The 20,100-nt window shown below is 42.8% G+C and overlaps 1 protein-coding gene and 1 pseudogene across 4 annotated transcripts in view; one reads left to right on the top strand and one right to left on the bottom strand.

Moving 5' to 3' along the window:
• LOC112618307 (schwannomin-interacting protein 1) overlaps positions 1 to 20,100 on the top strand; it is a 614,431-nt gene that overhangs the window by 520,077 nt on the left and 74,254 nt on the right. The window lies entirely within an intron of this gene.
• On the bottom strand, positions 5,231 to 5,386 carry LOC112619992 (annotated as a pseudogene).

The raw sequence follows: 20,100 nt of genomic DNA, 5'->3' as shown, positions 1-20,100 counted from the left end.
TGTTGCAAAGGGTGAGGGAGTTCTATAAATAAGGAAAAAGGAGAAAACATACTGGGGAAAAACTAATAAAGTCTCCCATAGAAAGAATCAATGAAAACAAGTTAGCTATGCAACATAGAAAGATCACCTCCATGCCAGCCTCTGTTCCAGAACACCTACCAAGTCCTTTGCCTAGGAGAGGAATTCTAGAACAGATGTATGGGTGTAAGTCCTAAACTTTTCCTCTGAGCACCTGTTTTTGAGTGAATGGTAAAAAATTTTAGGAGCCCACATCTTTAAAAAGAAAGGCAAAGATAACCATAACCTTTATTTTTTTGAGCAGCTCCTTTGCACACTGCTTCACTACAAATAAGACCTACCTAAGGAATTAGATCTTTCACTAAGTCGAAAATTGCAGTTACTTCAGAAGCTTGTGACTTCCATTAAAAGGCTGAACTCCCTGACATAGATACAGACCCTGCATGGGGGGCATGAATTTCCAATTTCTTGTACTGCTTTCATCGGCATGCACCCAGGGAAGTATATGTATACATTGGTAATGTTTAGGGAGCTGAATACTTCTTCGTTTTCTTCTGTCAGTGTTCCTTCGTCCAGAGGAATACTGAAATAATAATTCTAGCAACTTTTTAAAATGCCAAACGAATTACATGTATATTTCACTTAAGCTTCAGAGCAACCTGAAGGTGGGCTTTATCCATTCCCATTTTACAGACGTAGAAGCTCGGAAACAAAGTCACACAACTAGTAAGGAGATGTGCCAAGATTTAAACTTAGGTCTGTTGGACTCCCAAATCCATACCCTGCATCACAATGGCCTCACACCTTTGAAAAGTAGTACAATGACCCCTTTGATGTTTCTTTTTTGTATAATGACCTAAGGAAAGTAGAGAGGTCGAGTCAACGTTCCCTGGTCCCTACAGTTGTAATAGGGCTCCCTTCACCCTCTCGATGATTCTTTACTGAGTTACAGGTAAAACCCCACAATGAACTATAGAAAATCCCACTCTTTTAGAGCTCTGAGGATTTAGAGCCTGATTTGGGCTGAGCAGGTGAGGGAGATTGGTAGCAGAGAGCCGGAACTGGAGGCCTGTTCTCTGTCAGTTCATTACTTTCAAAGGTCTGTTGCAGGGAGTCTCCTTGTCCTTCCAGTGTAGGGAAATATAATTGTGATCAGTACATTTCCAAAAAATGTATCTCCACTACTAAGGGCATGGTAAGGAAATGGAACAAATGAATAAAAAGGGCTTCTCAGCCAACTGGAAAAGAGGCAGGCCATGGGTATCCAACGTCTTCCTCACTCAGTTTTTCTTAACCAGTTAAGCGTTCTGGGTCCCCTCCCTCTCATTTATTTGCTGCTGTGGTGTCAGCAGGGTAGGGTGAGCTGGCATAAAGTTTAATAAGTAGTAGCTTACAGATCACTTGCTACCACATTTTCCAAAGCTTGCTGGTAGTTGCTGCCTTTGTCCCCTCGGTGTATACTTGAGATGCCTTCAGTCAGATGAAAATCATGGAAAACCAAACTAACCTGGCTTCACAGTGATGAGATTGGTTGGCTCCTGGTTAGGAAAGGCTTCAGAATGTGTTTGTTTCATTGACTCAATGGGGCATCACCAGGAACCCTGTTATTATTTTTTTTTTTCTTTAAACCTCTCTGCTCTGTTTTTTGCAGTCAGTTTCATTTACAGCTGTCCCCACACACCTTCCGGTTGCCAAGTGATTTTCCTTTCCAGGGCTTTCAGTTTGTTCATCACTATCTAGGGAGAGGGAGAAAAAGAAAAGGTCACTTCCGGGAACTCTCTCAGAAGAGCCAGGAACTATTTTCCCAGTCATCCTCAGCAGATTTCTCCTCAATCTCATTGTTCCAAATAGGGTGTTATGTTTATCCTTGAACCCATATGTGGAGCCAGGGGATGGGATAATGAGCCACAAGCCCCACCACCTGATCAGCTTCCCCCAAGCACCTGGGCTTTGCAGGAGGAATTGAAGGTGCTCAAATAAAAGTTAAGGTAGTTACTGAAAGAAGGAGAATAGTGTTGGAAGAGCAACTACAGTGCCTATTAGACACCCGCTATTCTGAGAATCAGCTCCAACCCACTCCTAGCAGCACCCAAGGAACTGGGGCGCTTAGCCTGGCTCACAACTCTTGGAAGCTGCTGACCCCTAGTGTCTGAGGAAAGCATTGGCTCTAGAATCCAGAGACATGGGTTTACCTCTCATGAGAATCACAGTGGCTGTGACACCCTCTCACACACACAGAGGTTGTAAGCAAATTAAAACTTCTGGAAATACTTTAATGAATAAGTGAGTTTAATTGAAAGTCTTCCAAAGACACTATAAGATTTAGGCTTCCCTGACCTTGCTGATCAGCAACTGCAGAACACTCTGTAGTCCGTTTCGCAACTGTAAATTGTCATCCAGAGTGTCTTTCTCTCTAGACAGAGGGTGTGCTTTTTGAGGGTGGCTGAGTGCAAAACACCCAGCTCCTCACCTTGAACTCCTGCATGCTTAGTGAACACTTGTATGAGTAAATGAAAGACCCAGCTGTTGTTCAGCTCTCCTCTGCCCTTCCATAGCCGTGGCTTTCTCTTATAAATATCAGCTCTACCAGTCTAATTGTACTCTTTTTTTTTTTTTTTTTTTTTGAGACAGAGTCTCACTCTGTCACCCAGGCTGGAATGCAGTGGAGCGATCTTGGCTCACTGCAACCTCCGCCTCCCAGGTTCAAGCGATTCTTCTGCCTCAGCGTCCCGAGTAGCTGGGGCTATAGGCGCCCGCCACCCACACCCAGGTAATTTTTGTATTTTTAGTACAGATAGGGTTTCACCAAGTTGGCCAGGCTAGTCTCAAACTCCTGACCTCGGGTGATCCACCCGCCTCTGCCTCCCAAAGTGCTGGATTACAGGCGTGAGCCACCGTGCCCATCCAATTGTATTCCTAATAAGACAACTAAGCAATCAATTGTGTTTTGAAACTGCATGTTATACAAATGGGAAAATATTCCAACCTCAAATACACATCTAAGCAACTGCTTTTGTGTTGTGGAATACCCACTATCTAGTCAGCAGAGAAAGCAGAATTTTTTATTATAAGCAGATCAACATTGCTACTGTGAATTCTTTGAGCAGTAGGCAAAGCTGTGTTAGAAGGGGTTCTTCTTTGGTCTGTGCATGGCAGGTAACAAGAGTTCTCCTGTGCTTCATGATTTGGGTTAGGAAGAAAGAGGAAAGGCAACAACATGGTAATTATAATATAGAATGACTCAAGACAAGAAAGAATAGGTTTTTGTTTTGTTTTGCTCTTAATTGACTTGTAATTCAAGCGTGAAATGTGGCAGTTGTCAGGATTGGAGAAGCTTTGCACAAACCCAATATTAGAATTTAACTGCCATTAGCTGTGGAGGGCACCAAAGGACAGAGAGGATTTCTCAATCTGGGAGCTGAGGGCGAGTTCTGGGGAACAGTGGCAGCCACAGCTGTAGAAATCCTGACAGTTGTTCAGTCTTGGCAGGCAGGGCTGCTGCTCACTGGAGAAGCTGCAGTGCTTCCTGGGCAGGGCCCTCCGCTCGCGTAGTGCTTGTAAGACCTGCTCTGGGTGGAGGCCTGCACCATCTTTCTTTTCCCCTTTTCACAGGGGAGGAGAAAAATGGGCAGATGAGTATCATAGCAGTCAGGTAGGTCATGGGATAGGGAAAAAAAAATCAAACATTGAGAGAAAGAGTGACTGGAAAACCACACGGTGACATTGTGTCCTAAAGTATCAGTTTTGCCAGCCTGCACTTGTCTCTTAATTAAGTAAACTAAATGCTGTGTGTTATCAAAATTGTCATTATTACAATTCTGTTACTTTGTAGAGAATAAAGGTAGATACTAAATACTGGTTCTACATTTCGTTGACAAATTTCGCAATTTTGCTTCAGAGTCCTTCTTTGGAATACATCTCATTCTTGCAGAAATATGGACTTTGTTCAGTCAGTGTTTAACAGAGACTTTTAAAAGCTACCAAAGTTGCGAACTACTTAAGAGTTGTAAGTCTATCACAGTCCACCCATTTGAACAGTCCCCTGTTTTAACCTGTATTTGTGCTTCGATGAGAAAGTGATGGAAGAGGCTCCATGCTGGCTTCGTCACACTGATGTATGAATAAACGGGCAAGTAATGGATGACCTGGGGTTCATGCCAGCCAACCCACCTGCACACCTGCTTTCACAAGCACTTGACAAGGCACCTACCTTTCTTAATGTACCAAGTACATAATCTCTCCGATTCTGTAAAAAGATTAGCTATTAGGAAGATTACAAAACTTTGGGTACAAAAATAAGAGTATTTTTAGAATTTTGTTCTCCATGTGTTAATTTTATCTGTAGTGGGTTTTTGTTCGTTTTGCTTCCTCTGCCCCACATCATAATTTGTGTGTGTGTGTGTGTGTGTGTGTGTGTGTGTGTGTGTGCTGAATAGATGATCTCTAAGTAGGTAAATTCTCTTGGGAAAAATTCTCAGCATGAGAAATGTGGGGAAAATACAGCTGGACAGCGTTTAATTTTGCCAAGAAAAAAATGAGGACTTGTTCTTTGCTGGTGCGTGAGGCAGGGCTGTGTCACTGCAGTGTGAGTTGTGAAGGAGAGAAGCAAATGCACAAGCAGGTGTTTACACCTGCTGTCTTCTTAAGTCCTCCCAATAACCCTGTAAGGCAGGTACTACTTCTCTTGTACAGAGGAGGAAATTGAGGCTTAGCTAAATTATGCAGTGTGTCCAAAGCATAGTTAACAGTGTGGCCAATTTTAAAATCCAGACAGTTCCAACTCAAGAGCCCTGTTCTTCTTACTATACCAAATGTCTCAGTCCTCAAGTTGTTGTCTTAGAAATAAAAATATAAACAACAAGGAACATTTGTTCAGCTTAGTGTTTCTCAACAGAGTGAGAGATAGCTTCTCTGAAGCCCTTATGCTTTCACTAAATATTTAATTGTTTTGTTTTTATTTTTATAATAACCCATTAATGTTAAGCATATTCTGGTTCATCACCTTATAAGCAAGGACTGCTCTATGATACAAGTAATGCTGGTTCTGTCTGTGTTTACATTGACACCAAAAAGTGTTTCTCAGCCCCCAGAGATTTCAAACTACCTTACCCAATATCCATTCCTCCCCTCTACCTTACTAACAGAACCGACTGGAATCAGCAATGGTCCTATGGTTCTCAGACTTCCTTGCAGTTACGAATGTTCATGTGGCAAGGTTTGAGCTCATGATGTCTGAGCTATTAGATGGGGCTTCCCAGAAAGATCCTTAAAAGTGGCTGACTTTTAAGATCGATAGAGGACATATCAGGTATTAAGCTGATACGAGCAGGTGCTACATTTGATCTCAGACAAAAGTTCAAAAAGCAATGGTCAGTGTCTTTCTCACTCTCCAGTCTTTCTCCTCATCTAGCCAGGAAGGAAGTTGAGATATGACCATGAGGGCAAGAACACATACTAGCAGTGGTGGAAGCAAAGATATAAGCAGTCTGGGTCTCTCATGACTACCAAAAAACCCTCATTATGCCAGCCCAGGATGTGACTGTCTGCAGACACTTCATTATGTATAAAAATTAAGCTAATTACCCCGTCTCTGCTAAAAATACAAAATTAGCTGGGCGTATTGGCACATGCCTGTAATTCCAGCTACTCGGGAGGCTGAGGCAGGAGAATCGCATGAATCTGGGAGACAGAGGTTGCAGCGAGCCGAGATGCCGCCATTGCACTCTAGCCTGGGCAACAAGAGTGAAACTCCTCCTCAAAAAAAAAAAGAAAAAAAAGCTGTTTTTTTTTCTTCATTCTTTCTTTTTTTTATTATACTTTAAGTTCTAGGGTGCATGTGCACAACATGCAGGTTTGTTACATAGGTATACATGTGCCATGTTGGTTTTCTGCATCCATCAACTCGTCATTTACATTAGGTATTTCTCCTAATGCTATCCCTCCCCCAGCCTCCCACCCCCCGACAGGCCCCAGTGTGTGATGTTCCCCACCCTGTGTCCATGTGTTCTCATTGTTCACCTCCCACTGATGAGTGAGAACAAGCAGTGTTTGGTTTTCTGTCCTTGTGATAGTTTGCTGAGAATGATGGTTTCCAGCTTCATCCATGTCCCTGCAAAGGACATGAACTCATCCTTTTTTATGGCTGCATGGTATTCCATGGTGTGTATGTGCCACATTTTCTTAATCCAGTCTATCATTGATGGACATCTGGGTTGGTTCCAAGTCTTTGCTATTGTGAATAGTGCCACAATAAACACATATAAATACATGTGCATTTATAATAGCAAGATTTATAATCCTTTGGATATATACCGAGTAATGGGATCGCTGGGTCATATGGTATTTCTAGTTCTAGATCTTTGAGGAATCACCACACTGTCTTCCACAGTGGTTGAACTAATTTACACTCGCACCATCAGGTGAGCCGAGATGGTGCCATTGCACTCCAGCCTGGGCAACAAGAGCAAAACTCCATCTCAAAAAAAAGAAAGAAAAGCTAATTTTTAAAATAGCTTTATTAACATATGATTTATGGCCAGGTGCAGTGGCTCATGCCTGTAATCGTAGCACTTTGGGAAGCTGGGGCAGGTGGATCATTTGAGCCCAGGAGTTCGAGACCAGCCTGGGCAACATGGCAAAACCCTGTCTCTACGAAACATACAAAAATTAGCTGGGGCATGGTGGCATGCAAATGTAGTCCCGGCTATTTGGAGGCTGAAGCAGGAGTATCCCTTGAGCCCAGGAGGCGTAGGTTGCAGTCAGCCGAGATCACGCCACTGCGCTCCAGCCTGGGTGGCAGAATGAAACCCTGTCTCAAAAAAATAAACCAAAGGGATATAATTTACATACCGTAAAATTCACCTGTTTTTGTTGTTGTTGTTGTTTTGAGACGGAGTCTTGCACTGTCACCCAGGCTGGAGTGCAGTAGTGCAATCTCAGCTCACTGCAACCTCTGCCTCCCAGGTTCAAGCGATTCTCCTGCCTCAGCCTCCCTAGTAAGTGGGATTACAGGTGCGGTGCCACCACGCCCAGCTAATTTTTTGTATTTTTAATACAGGGGGTTTCACTATGTTGGCCAGGCTAGTCTTGATCTCCCGACCTCATGATCTGCCCACCTCAGCCTCCCAAAGTGCTGGGATTAGAGGCGTGAGCCACCGCGCCCGGCCTCAAATTCACCTGTTTTAAATGTGCAGTGATTTTTAGTAAGCATAGTTTTGTGTAGACATCCCCGCAACCAAACCTAGAACCTTTCTGTTATCCCCGAAACATTCCTCTTGCTCATTGACAATCTATCCTCATTCCTCAGGCCAAGGCAACCACTGATCCGCTGTCTTTATAAATCTGCCTTTTCTGAACATTGCATATAAATGGGATCATAGAACATGCAGTCTTTTATATCTGGCTTCTTTCACTTAACATACTGTTTTTGATAGTCTTCCATGCTGTAGCACACATCAGTAGTTTCTTCTTGTTGCTGAATAATATTCTGTTATATCACTGTATTATATTTTGGTTGTCTGTTTTCCAGTTGATGGACATGTGGATTGTTTTCTCTTTTTAGACCTTATGAATAATGTTGCATGAATACATATACATCTTTGGACAGATGTATGTTTCCATTTGTCTTGGGTAGATTCTCAGGAGAGGAATTGCAAGATCATATGGTAAATTTATGTTTCATTTTATAAGTAACTGCCAAACTGTTTTCCAAAGTAAGCATACTATCTTATATTCCCATCAGCATATAAGGCTTACGGTTTTTTCATATTCCTATCAAAAATTATTTTGTCTTTTTATTATATTCCTTCTACTGGGCATGAAGTATAATAGCATCTCATTGTATTTTTAATGTTCATTTCCCCTATGACTAATGATGTTGAGCACCTTTTCAAATGCTTATTAGCCATTCATATTTCTTTGGTGAAATATCTATGCAGCTGTTGCCCATTTTTAATTGGCTTGTCTTATTATTAACTTACAAGTGATTTTTATATATTCTGGATACAAATCCTTTACCAGAAAAAGTATTTGTGTATACTTTCTCCCAGACTGTGGCTTACTTTTCATTTTCTTACTGACGTTTCTTGAAGCAGAAAAGTTTTTAATTTTGATGAAGTCAGTTTTTTCAATTTTTCCTTTCATGGATTATGCTTTTGATGTTGTGTTTAAGAACTCTTTGTCTAACTTAAGGTTGCAAAGATCTTCTACTTTCTTCTACAAGTTTTATAGTTTTAGCTTTTACACTTGGCATATGATTCATTTTAAGTTCATTTTTATGTATAGTGTGAGGTATCTAAATTCATCTTTCTGCACGCAGATATCCAGTTGTCCCAGCACCATCTGTTGAAAAGACTGTCCTTTCCCCATTGAATTACCTTGGCACCTTTGTGAAAAATCAATGGACTATAAATGTAAAGTTTTATTTCTAGACTCTCAATTCTGTTCCATTGATCTATATGTCTACCCTTATGCCAGTACCACACAGTCTTAATTAATGTAGCTTTATAGTAAGTTTTAAAATTGGGAAGTCTAAGTTTTCCAACTTTGTTCTTTTTTAAGATTGTTTTGGCTTTTCTAGGTCCTTTGCATTTCCATATACATTTTAGGATCAGCTTGTCAATTCCTGCCCAAAAGCCTGTTGGAATTTTTATAGGAATTATGTTTAATCTATAGATCACGTTGAGGGGCATTGCTATTTTAATAATACTGAGTCTTCCAATTCCTTTATTTAAATCTTCTTTAATTTCTCTTAGCAATGTTTTGTAGGTCGTTGGGGGTTTTTTTGGCAGTCTCGCTCTGTCACCCAGGCTGAAGTGCAGTGGTGTGATCTCAGCTCACTGTAACCTCTGCCTCCCAGGCTCAAGTGATTCTCGTGCCTCAGCCTCCTGAGTAGCTGGGATTACAGGCATATGCTACCATGCCTGGCTAATTTTTGTATTTTTAGTAGAGATGGGGTTTCACCATGTTGGCCAGGCTGGTCTCAAACTCCTGGCCTCAAGTGATCCACCCACCTTGGCCTCCGAAAGTGCTGGGATTACAGATTTGAGCCATTGCGCCCAGCCTGTAGTTTTCCGTGTATAAGTCTTGCACTTCTTTTGCTCCTAATTTTTCAAGTCACTGTTATACGGACTTTCTGATACATAAGGCCAAATTGAAATCATGATACATATTCTTATGACCAAATAAAATGGAAAATTTAAACAAGTGGAGGTGTACTTAATATATGTAAATGATATTTCTATGTGAAGGCCAAATGGTGCATTGTGTAAATGAACAGTTTCACAGTGGAAAGAATGGAGAAAACCAAATTATTACATGGCATGCATATCCAGTCCAAATGAACCTTGTCCTTACAGTCAGTACCGTATGTGTATAAGCCAATAAAACAATGTCATCTGGCACAATAATCAGTATTGTTAATTGAAATTAATTGCATTCGGCCAGGCGTGGTGGCTCAAGCCTGTAATCCCAGCACTTTGGGAGGCCGAGGAGGGTGGATCACAAGGTCAGGAGATCGAGACCATCCTGGCTAACATGGTGAAACCCTGTCTCTACTAAAAATACAAAAAAAAAAAAATTAGCCGGGCATGATGGCGGGTGCCTGGCACCTGTAGTCCCAGCTACCGGGAGACAGAGGCAGGAGAATGACATGAACCTGGGAGGCGGAGCTTGCAGTGAGCCGAGATGGTGCCACTGCACTTCAACCTGGGCAACAGAGGAAGACTCCATCTCAAAAAAAAAAAAAAAAAGAAATTAATTGTATTCTATTTTTGTTTATATTTTGTAAATTCACTTGGATTTTTATAAGCGTTATTAGCAAAAGGAATTTACACCTAGTTTCACATGGATTGGCTCAATATTTTTTTCCTTTAATAGGTGTTGTCTTAGTTCATTTTCTGTTGCCATAACAGAATACCTGAGAGACTGGGTAATTTATAAGGAAAAGAGGTTTGTCTGGTTCACAATTCCGGAGGCTGGGAAGTCCAAGAAGCATGGCGTTGCCATCTTCTCAGCTTCGGGTGAGGGCCTTGTGCTGTATCACAACATGGCAGAGAAAGGCCGAGAACCAGAAGGGAAAGCAGGAGTGTGCAGAAAGGGATAAAAATGAGAGGCAGCCTTGCTTTATAACAGCCTGCTCTCTCAGTGACTAAGAGATAGATTAATCCCTTTCTGAGGGTGGATTCCTCAACCAAATGCCTCTTAAAGGTTCCACCACCTCTCAACACCATTACGTTGGGGTCTAAGCTTCAACGTGAGTTTTGGAGGGAGCTGACCATATTCAAACCATAGCAGCTATCTATTTTGTACTCACTATTGTGAAACACTGGCTCTAGTTTTTTTTTTTACTTTACAAAGCATTTTCAATTCACCATCTTGTTATTCTCACAGTAACACTGGAGCTTGGGTACAATAGGGCTTTTTAAAATTCCCATATTATAAATCACAAAACTAAGATTCACAGAAATTAAGTGATGTGTGTAATTGTATACATCCATAAGTGGCAGTTCTGTGATTGCTGAGTGCAGTAGCTCACACCTGTAACCCCAGCACTTTGGAAGGAACTCTTCAGCCCAGGAGGCAGGAGGCTCTCCTAAGCCCAGGAATTTGAGACCAGCCTGGGCAACCTGGGGAGACCCTGTCTCTTCAAAAGGTTTAAAAATTAGCCAGGTGTGGTGTGCACCTGTGGTCCCAGCTACTCAGGAGGCTGAGGTAGGAGGATCACTTGAGGCCAGGAGTTTGAGGCTGCAATGAGGACCGATCACGCCACTGCACTCCAGCCTGGGCAAAAAAAAAAAAAGAAAAGAAAAGAAAAGAAAAGAAAGAAAAGAAAAGAAAAAGAAATAAAATTAGGAGTTCAGGCTCCAGATCTCTTACTCTTTCCTCTACATCCGTACTGATTATTGATCACTTCCTGAAACCCTGCTAGGATACAGAGAAATATAAAACTTTTGGAAAGCTTTATAGGTACCAAGATAAAACTAATATGAAGCATAGTACAGTTAGGGTTAATATAATGGAGGCCACAGCCCAGACTCTAGATTCTAGTAGCGTCTATAGAAAGCAGACAACTATCCAGACCTGACAGTTGAGTGGGAAGCATGCCCTGAGCAATGCAGAAGATGCTGTCAGGCAGCCCAGATCTACAGCACTCCCTCCACCCGCTTCCAGGAGGGAAGGACTTCCTTCTCAGCTGCTGGTAATGTTGGCAACTGACAGTGCTCAGCTGAGACCCTCTTTGGGATTGCCTGTGGTTGAGGAGAACTAGGATGCCCAAGGTAGGAGCAGGAGCAACCCATATCCAAAGACAGGTTAATGCTGGGACATGAAGGCCTGGCCCTTCGTGGATCCACTTTGAAGGCCCATCCCCGTTGCAGAGCATCCTCCTGGATCAGTCAGGCCTCTGTTTGCAGCTGCATCAGAATCCAGCCTCTCCCTCTGCCCTGTCTTACTGCCTGTATTCTCTTACAGGTGTTGCTCCAGAGCACGCTGAATAAACTTCCTGCCTGTGAATCTCTACCACAGGGTCAGCTTCCTGCACCCAATGATCTATAAGGTTTCTAGGCAACAGGAAATGCCCAAAGGCCAGAATTCCTCTCATGGGTGTAGCAGAAAGTAAACAGAGTAGTGTTTTATAGTGGCTACAAAAGAAAAGGGCAATGGTGGTGGATTTTGAAAGATACGATGAGCTGTCAGCCCTGATGGGGACCCCTCAGACAGCTGTAGCTGGCCCATGTACCGCACATATTGCCGAGTAGGGATACTGCCGGGACCCGATGTTCGCTTTGTAAAGTGGGTGTGTAGCCCAGGTATCAGCTCTGATCTTCACTACTTACTGTCCTCTTCAGCTGCAGTCCTATGAATTTGGCCCAGAGGCTAGAACCGGAAGATCTGATTTTAGATCTCCCTTGCCAATTTTGTGGCTTTGTGATTCTAGAGCTTGTATTTCTCGTTTGAAAAATGGGTATGCTTTGAGGATTGAAATGATCCTAATTTCTGAGACTTTTCATGAGTGTCATGTGACAGGAGGATTTCATGGCCAAGTAAGTCTGGGTGACACTAGGCCAAACTAAGTTAAATTGATTTCTGAGGATTTCTCAGTCTTTTGTATGTTGCTCTTCCTTCTAAGTTCCTTAAGAAGGGGGTATAATCCAAATCATCTCAACCCATCAGGAAGACTTCTTGCTGCCAACACCCTCCATGGAGCGTTAATAAGCCTGGATCTTGCTGGAGTCATATGGAGAAGCCCTGTCCCATCCCATAATGGACAGTTAATAAATGTCAAATTAGACTCTATTGATTACCATGGTCTGCCCTGCCCTAACCTTAAACCAAGTTAGCAGTCTCAGAAATATCAGAAGAGTTCCCAATGAGGCTGGCGCTCATGATCGATGTGTTTTTGGTTATTTACATTTGGTAAACTATAATTTACTTCAAGGATACATCCAAATCTGTGTTCAAGACATGTATGTTTTAAAGAATGTTATTCAGTCAAGCTTTTAGACTGGGGAGAAATGTGGCTTTCCAAGGCATACACTCTCCATTCGAACACTAGTAGCCATCATGTGTTAGAACTTATAGTTGACACCTTGTGGGGATGAAACAATATGTTGAAAAGGATGCAGAAGGTGTGTCTGGACTGTGGGAATAGGAGTGCTATGATGCATTAGTGATGTCACCATTAACAACAGCATTCTCCACCTTTGTTTTAGACCACAGTTAAGTTTACCATATATACTCCTTTACCTTTTGAAGACACAGCATTTAAACCCTCTCAAGTGCAGTGTGTTCAAAAGTAACTCATCATCATCTTGTCCCCTTCTATGCCAATTCTCTCCACCTCAGATGATGGTGGTGGTCTCCAGGAACACACCCATGATTCCTACCTGGTCTTCATTTCCCATAACCCATCAGTCACCAAATCTTATAAATTTACCTTCCAAATGTGTCTCAAATCACTCCCCTTCCCATCCCAGATGCCACCCCCATTCTGCAAATGCTATTAACTCTCACCTCAACCTCAACATAGTCTCTCTGCCTCTGGTCCTGTTTGTTTGTTTATTTATTTATTTATTTATTTATTTATTTATTTGAGACAGCATCTCGCTCTGTCGCCCAGGCTGGAGTGCAATGGTGCAATCTCAGCTCACTGCAACCTCTGCCTCCCAGGTTCAGGTGATTCTCCTGCTTCAGCCTCCCAAGTAGTTGGGATTACAGGTACACGCCACCACACCAGGCTAATTTTTGTACTTTTAGTAGAGACAGGGTTTCATCATGTCGGCCAGGCTGGTCTTGAACTCCTGACTTCAAGTGATCTACCTGCCTTGGCTTCTCAAAGTACTGGGATTACAGGTGAGAGCCACTGTGCGGCCTGCCTCTGGTCCTTTTTAAAAATGTATTTTACTTATCCATTTTTGAGACAGATCATGCCCTGACACCCAAGCTGAAGTACAGTGGTGCAGTCATGGCTCACTGCAGCCTCAAACTCCTGGACTCAAGGGATCCCCTTGCTTCAGCTTCCAAAGTAGCTAAGACTACAGGAAAACACCACGGCACCTGGCTTTTTACAAATTAATTTTCATAGAGACGGGGGTCTTGCTTTGTTGCCCAGGCTTGTCTCAAACTCTTGACTTCAAGTGATCCTCCTGCCTCAGCCTCCCAAAGTGCTGGGATTACAGAGTGGAGCCAGCCCGGCCTCTGCCTGTGATCCTGTACTCTTTAAGCCCCTGCCCTAGTCTACCTACCTGACTGCCTATTCAAGTGTGTCTCCTTCTCAAATACTGTAATGACTTCCTTACGGTAAAGCCTAACCTAAATTCAGCATTAAATAACTCCTGTATCAGCCCTGCTGACCTCTGGTCTCATTTCTCGTCACTTCCTTGTACTCTAACAAAACCAGTCTGCTGACCTGCCTAACTCATGCTGTCTCTAGCTTCCATGCCTTTGTTTTTGTGGTACCCTTTGCCTGAAATGTTTTGTCCACTCTGTCTCTTTCTTGCTCAGTTAATTCCTACTTATCACTGAAACGCAGAACTCAGAAAATCTTTCCTGACCCCCAGGCTTGATTAGAGCCCTAACCAATTACGTATGTTGGGCTATAAATAAATAATATAAATATGATATATAGTATAATTCTTTGTTTATGTGTCTATTTTTGCCTTAAGGCTGGGAATGTGTCTTACCTCTGTATTCCTTGCGCCTGTTACCATACCTGCATTTATCTCAAGTGCTTAATAAATATGCATGGATTAAATGAAGGAATTAAATACCTATGATGAATAAAACTAAGCTAATAGCAACCCATCAACATCAGAAATATAACCAATACTTAGGTAGAGAATTTTCTTTTGCACACTAAGAATGATTGCTTTGCATGGCTGGTGAAGTCTGAAGGAGAAAAGCAAGCAATGGGGCGGGGTGGCGGGCTGCAGGTGGGGGGGTTGAGGGGAGGTGCATTGTCCATGAAAGCAGCACTGAGCAGATTCTAATGACTTCAGTGTGGTATAAAGCAACCTGAACACTGAATTGCATCTGGTTTCCAGTGAAAGAGAACCACTTTGAGTGCTTAGCTGGGTTTAAAGTAATTTCCTCACTTTTGTGTGGCCACTCCGGGTATTTGCCCATATCTGTACCACTGTAGCTGACTTTTTAAAATGCCTGAACTTTGGTTTGTTTTTCTCATGGATTACTAAAAAAAAAAGAATACCTTCTTCTACTAATTAGATTAGATTAAAGTTAACCCATGGGACCCTTTGGCAAAGTACTGACTAGATCAATACTTCTTTTCAGCTAGAGGTTTTTTTTTTTTTTTTTTTTTGACAACAGAGAAGGAATGGAGTGTCACCTGTTACCTTCTGGTGAAATTCCTCATTGTGCTTTTGTCGCTGTATTCTTACTGTGTGCAAGACCTGCCAGTCACAGGCTCTAAGTCTAAGCCTTGGCTTGAGCGACCTTGGTTTGAGCGGCCTTGGGAATAAAGTAGGTTTCCCAGACCCTCCCTAGGACCCTCATTGTTTTGATTTTCCTTTTTACACATATCCACCTATAGTGTGGTACAGCCCAAAACCCAAACTTAAAAATAAACATGCAGTCCCCTTTCATTTATCCAATGGTGAGACAGGCCATCAGCAGCTGCAGTAGACTGAAGCCTAGAGGTAAACCCTCAAGTCAGACAGCAGCCCAGCCCCCTCCACAATAATCAGCCAGGGAGCATTCACAAAGCCCGCATATCTTTTTTTTTTTTTTTTTTTTTTGAGACGGAGTCTCGCTCTGTCTCCCAGGCTGGAGTGCAGTGGCCGGATCTCAGCTCACTGCAAGCTCCGCCTCCCGGGTCCACGCCATTCTCCTGCCTCAGCCTCCCGAGTAGCTGGGACTACAGGCGCCCGCCACCTCACCCGGCTAGTTTTTTTTGTATTTTTTAGTAGAGACGGGGTTTCACCGCGTTAGCCAGGATGGTCTCGATCTCCTGACCTCATGATCCACCCGTCTCGGCCTCCCAAAGTGCTGGGATTACAGGCTTGAGCCACCGCGCCCGGCCTAAAGCCCGCATATCTTACACCCAAGCAGGACGGGAGTGTGGATCGACGCGTATGCTGCAGTGGTGTGGAAATTTCATGCATCCTCAAATGATGTACATGAAGAAGGCGTTTTACACCAAGGTAGCACCTTCTATGCTCTTCTCATCTGGCCCCAGAGTGCTGTGCCTAATGCGAAAGTTCTGGGGAGAGAAAGTGGTTGAAAAGCTGTTAACAATAGTTGGGTAGACTTTAAAGTGGGGACAATAACACTCTGAGATTCAAAGTAGAAAAGAGCAGGCAAAGTGCAGCATTGATCACTTGGAAACCTCCTGACATGTTGTCACCAGCTTCTCTCCCCTACCTTCCCTCTGGGATTTACTAAACACCTCAGCTTCGTATCATCTTCCCCAGGAAGGGGCAGTGTGGAGCCATGGTAGAGCACTGCCTGGGAATCTGCAGGGTCAGTGGGGCCACCTGCCAGGGTCAGTGGGGCCACCTGCCAGCAGAGCCTTTGTGTGACCGCAGGGAAGCCTGGGGCAAGGAACCACTGCCCCTGCCACCAGCACTGCTATCTGTTATCAGCACCAGGAGCTGTGCCAGGGGTTTTGCACTCCTGATCTCCTGCAGCCTTCATTCTGCAAGCAGCACTTGCTGGAGCAGCCTGCCCAAGGTCACAGAGCACGGGTCAGCTGTGTCCAGCATGGAGACCCTGCTCTAGCCATGGTCATATCACAGGTCCTTTTCCTTTTCCTTTTTGACAGCATTTGGCTTTTGTACATTAACAAAATTATATGTTGCAGGTTCTTAATTTTAGTTGACAAAAATTAACTATATGATCCTTACCCTCTGTCTTAGTTGTCTATTGCTGTATAAATAATAGTTTACTACAGTTTAACACAACAAACATTTACTGTCTCACAATTTCTGATCATCAGGAATCCCAGAGCTGCTTAGCTGGTGTTTGTGGCACAGAATTTCTCATGACAGTTTAGGCAGAATGTGCATTGGGGCTGCAGTCATCTGAAAGCTTGACTGGGGCTGCTGGAGGGTCCTCCTCATTCACATGGCTGGAGGTTGGAGCCCTCAATTCCTCACCACGTGGCCTTCTCCATGGGCTGTTTGTGTGTTTTTATGACATGGCAGATAACTTCCCCCAGTGCTGGTGATCAGAGAGAAAGGAAGAATGTGGGAGCTTGGGGGAGAGGGAGAGAGGGAGAAAGAGATGGATGGATGAAGCTGCTGTGCTTCTTTTGACCTAGCCTCTATGGTAGCAGGCATGTCACTTCTGCTTTTTGTTTCTGTAGAACAAAGTCACTATATCCAGCCCACACTTAAGGGGAAGGGCATTAAGCTCTTCTTTTCAAGGGAAGAGTATCAAAGAATTTAGGGACATATTTTAAAACCACGTACCTTCCCCAACCCATATATGTAAATCTTCTAAGGCAAACAAAACAAAACAAAAATAGAAAGAAAAAAGCCCAGCATCACTACTAAAAGTAAATGGCTCTGCTCTTTATCTGTTTGACTGTCACTTGCATGTTCTGGTCACCAGTGGCTCCAGTTAAAAAAAAATTTCCCCTTCCCTAAACTGCTTCACAGGGAATGTTTTCATAGCAGAGAAATCTTTAATTTTCAAAGGAATTTATGGGGACTGGAAAGTGTAGAGATAATAATAGTTTGTCCTCTTGATTAAGCCCTGACTCTAGACCAGGCAGTCTATCTCGGATCTGACTTCCATTCTTTGTACTGCAGGCCAGAAGCCTAAGGGAAGCCACCAGGTGGCTGAGCTGGTACCTGGGACCTTCCACAGATTCTTCTGCAGGTGCTTTTGCCTTCCTGTCACCCTTAGGTGAGGTGTAGCCCTCAGAGGATGAGAGTTAGCCCTCAGCTCATTCCTGCATGATATTCCCAGCCACAGGCCAGATGGCTCAGGTAACCAGATCCTGGGAGCCATGTCTCCCAGAGCCAGAGTTGACCTTGGTTGGGATTGGCCAGATATTTCTGGCAGTTTTGTGGGGGGGGATCACATAGACTTGAATGAAAGCTGTACAAGGTTACCAGGCTCACACACCTGGCAACCAGGAGAACTCTGCTGTTGGCTCTTCGCACCCCTCTGACCAAACACTTGGTGAACATTCTGAAAAAAAGACTTCTATGACCCCAAAAGAACAACCCTAAAGTTAATTCTGTAATTTAAAGTGATTTGGGGGATAAGGGAGCAAAACCAATTCTAGAATAAAGGTGTTTTTACAACCCACCCCCCAACCCCTACAACCCTACCTTAATCAAAATAAGTATTAGGAACTTATTCCACTTAAAGATAAATCAGACACCAAGCCTAAACACTTGAAATTATAATTTCTTCCTGTGAGATGAAATGATTAAAATTTCTACAAATTATGATTACACACAAATCCTTAAAGAAAAATATATATGTATATATTTTAAAATGAGTTTATCAATATGGTATAGAATATTTTAAAATATTTAACTTTCATCCTGTCTGAAATGGAATGAATTTTAGTTTCTAGGAGTGGGAAGTAAAGTAACTGAAATCTGAAGAAAAGTAAGAAAAGATTGTGGGTGCAAGAGTGTTAGGAGGTCAGGGTTGGGAGAGATCAGGAGTTTATTTTTTAGGCATGATACCTTTAAGATACCTGTTTAATATGCAAGTGGAAATGAGGAGTAGGTGGTTGGATAAAGGAGTCTGGAGTTCAGAAGAAGGTCCAGGCTAGAGGTATGAGTGACTAGCCAAGAGAATGGATGACATTACCCAGAAAGTGAGTTTAGATTGAGAAGAACTCCAAGGACTGAGCCTTGAATATTGTAGTGTAGTGTTATACAATAGAACTTTCTTCCAAGATGGAAATGTTCTCTATCGTCACTGTCCAATGCAACAGCCGCTAGACACATGTGGCTGTTGAGCACTTAAAACATGGCTAGTGCAACTGAGAAATGGAATTTTTAATTTTATTCAGTTTAATTAGCCGCATGCAGTTAGTGACTACAGCTCCAGTGGGTAAAAGTAGAAGAAATAGGGGATGAGCAGAGGAGAGGCCTTTAATGAAGGAAAAGAACCAGAAGAGAACATTGTCTTGGAAGCCAGCTATGTTGAATGTTGCTCATAGATCTAGTATGAGGAAGATTTAGGATGATGTAGCATGGTGAAGACAAAAGCCTGATTGGAAGGTGTTCAAAGGAGAATAAAGCGAAGAGAGAAATCGTAGACAGCAAGTCTGGACAAGTCTTTCAAGGAGTTTTGTGGTTGTCTAGGAGAGTGTGGGAGTAAACAGACTGGGAAAATGTAGAGAGGCCAGGCAGTGCCGAGGGCACGCTTGAGGTTAGTGGTCATGAATTTAAATGAGATCAGTTAGTGTGATCCTACAGTCATCCCCACTTATCCACCAAGGCACATTCCATGACCCCCAGTGGATGCCTGAAACCATGGATAGTACTGAATGCAATTGTCATCAACTGAAACATGTTTCTGTTTATGTCTTCAACCCATAAATTTAATGCCTTTCCATCTTAACTAAGAGCTTACGCACTGTGCTGTAACTTCTGCAGTTCGAAGCATGACAGTGAAACTAGCACAAATTTATTTTTCCTTTTTCACAATTTCACAGATAAAAGATTTGGTTTTATTGTAGATCATAGCAACTTCAGCATTCATTTTTTTTCTTTCCTTATTAAGTCAAGAACTTTTACCTTTTCACTTAAAAGAAGCACTTTACAGCTTCTCTTTGGCATATCCGAATTACCAGCATCACTACTCTTTCATTTGGGGCCATTATTAGGTAAAATAAGGGTCACTTGGACACAGCACTGTGATACTGCGACAGTTCATCTGATCACCAAGCCAGCTACTAAGTGACTCACAGGCAGGGACTGTAGACAGTGTGGATGTGCTGGACAAAGAGATGATTCAGTCCTGGATGGGACAGAGCAGGATAGTGTGAGATTTCATCATGCTATTTAGAATGGCACTCAATTTAAATTTTATAAACTGTTTACTTCTGGAATTTTCCATTTAATATTTTTGGAACTTTGTTGATTGTGTGTAATCAAAATGGCAAATAAGGGGAGATACTGTATATTTTTCTCCAGCCACATATGTCAGCTGAGAGCAGGCACAGAGTAGCAAACAGCTGAATTTATCCACAGGTGGGATTTAGCCAAGTGAGTATGAAGTGAGGGGGCAAGTGAGATGAAGTGATTGAGTTAGGGGTTGCAATGATAGGTCAGGGAATCTAAGACACAGAGAGAGAAGAAAGGACACCCTGAGAGTACAGAATGGTGAAAGTGGACAGTACGTGGGGTATAAGGCCTAGTGCAATGGAAGAATTATTGGATTAAGAGTAGTTAGAAAGAATAAGCTGGAATGACAATGAAGACTGTTGGAGAATGGGAGGCTTGAAGACGAAATTATGGAGGGCATGAAGTTGTTGGTAATGGCAAAATAGGATATGGCCATGGGAACAGGTATAGCTGAGATGGAATGGAAGAAGATGGAATTTACAGGCCAAAATTTTGCAGGGACCATCTAACAGACATGGAAATTTCCAGG

Source organism: Theropithecus gelada, chromosome 2 (genome assembly GCF_003255815.1).
Source record: "Theropithecus gelada isolate Dixy chromosome 2, Tgel_1.0, whole genome shotgun sequence".
Classification (NCBI taxonomy): Eukaryota; Metazoa; Chordata; class Mammalia; order Primates; family Cercopithecidae; genus Theropithecus; species Theropithecus gelada.
Note: the sequence above shows the minus strand (reverse complement) of the source record. Positions and strands in the feature narration are given on the sequence as shown.